Consider the following 1837-nt stretch of genomic DNA (forward strand, 5'->3'; position numbering starts at 1 on the left):
TTAAGATATCCGTCACCCAGTCCTAAACAGAAAACAACAGAAGAGTTTCTCTTTATGCTGAAGAGGATCTCATGGCTGTGGTTGCAGGTGTGGTCACACAGGGTCCAGGGAACTGCAGGTTAAAGTGTTCGGGCCAGTTCATGTGCCGTGTGCCAGGCCTCTCCTCCACCGAGCAGCAGTCCACATGCCCCTGATAACAAGCCCACACAATGTCATCACATGACGGAGAGCAACGTGACGGACTGAGAGAAAAGCCTGCTGGAAGCAATTAACTCTAAGTGAATTTACAAAGAAAGAGGGGAGGAAACAAGAAGAGAGGAGAAGAGAGGAGAGAAGAGAAGGAAACTTTCTCTCCTCTCCTTGTTCAGGTTTTCAAAGTCCCTTTATTGAAACATTGCAAGGAGATACCAGATCGCTGTTATGTCATTACTTGAGGGCAAAAAAAGAAAAGAAAAGCAAACATAAAACACAACAAAACCTGTCAACCAAACACAGAAATGTGTTTCTGTGACCAAAAATGTACAATCAGCAGAGTCTCAATCTGAGAACAGAAAATACACTCCTCCCCCCAGCTCTGGATTCAGATGCGCCCTGTATCTGTTTATAGATATGGCCCTGAGTACGACCCTCCACTGAAGGTCTGCAGCCCGCTGTTCACCGCCTGCCTTTTGGGGAAAACTCGTTACAGAAAAATTCAGTCCACCTTGACTCTTTCATCCCTGCCAGAGAGCGCAGGTTCGGAACCTCAACGTAGACTTGGTAGACTGCTTTTTTTCCTGCAGCCTGAAACTTGTCAAAGTGGAGGGTTGTGAAAGACAGCAGCTGACCTCCACCTTCCTGCCACTCTCCCACAGCAGGGGTAATACACAGACAGGGGAAACTCTACTCGCACTCTTCACTCCACTGGTTACACAGAGTACGGTTTTCTGCAAATGCTCTTAGGGGTTGTGGCAGGGCAGCACAGACTTCCTCCACCAATTTGTTGATCCATCTGATCGAATTGATGTCAGTGTTCTCTCTCAGGGCTTCCACTGATGTTGCCGTCCCCCCTCTGAGAGGAAACTAGACTTCTAATCCTCCTCATGGCTCTGTTTTCAGGCTTCAGAAAATCTAGCACGTGACGGGAGATTTTGGCCAATCACAGGTCGTTTCAGAGAGAGAGTGTCCCAATTGGCTGTTAACCCTACCTCTACGAATGCAGATACGTGTGCATGGCCGTTCAGAACGAGAGTCTGATACAATGGCAGAAAATAGAGCAGGAAAAGTTGGCATGGCAATTGAAAGTAACTTTATAGCTATGTAAAAGGCAACCGGTTGACCCGACAAACTCCTGGGCTGGCTGGCTGGCGGTTGCCTGTAGTCAAGATCAAGCTTGTGTGAAGCGCGTGGACGTGTCAGTGCACGTCTGATGGGCGGGGTGTACAACAGAGAGGAGAGAGCTGTATTTACAAATTCTGGTGGTCTTTTTGTCTTTTCCAGAAAACTGCCTACCCCAGCTTTAAGTTGATAGGTGGAGAGTTAGTAGCCTATAGAAACACAAGACAGTTGTCTGGTCCGCCAATTCACCAGTTGCTAGCCCACTAGCAAACTTGATAGTCGTCCCCAACAACAAAAAATGGACATCAGAAAATGGTTAAGCGAAAATAAGCCGTCCTCCTCAACGGGCACACAAGCGTTGTCGCTTTGCGTGCCAGCATCATTCTGTGAGCCCTCCTCCCTTGACCCTACGCCACCCTCAGCACAGCCAGAGACGTCAGCCTTTCTGACAGGCTCAACGCCAGAACTCACGGGCCCAGCTTCAACACTCGTTCCGACTGCTAGCTGTTCTAGGCAAGCA

The sequence above is a fragment of the Enoplosus armatus genome, chromosome 12 (assembly GCF_043641665.1).
Source record: "Enoplosus armatus isolate fEnoArm2 chromosome 12, fEnoArm2.hap1, whole genome shotgun sequence".
Classification (NCBI taxonomy): domain Eukaryota; kingdom Metazoa; phylum Chordata; class Actinopteri; order Centrarchiformes; family Enoplosidae; genus Enoplosus; species Enoplosus armatus.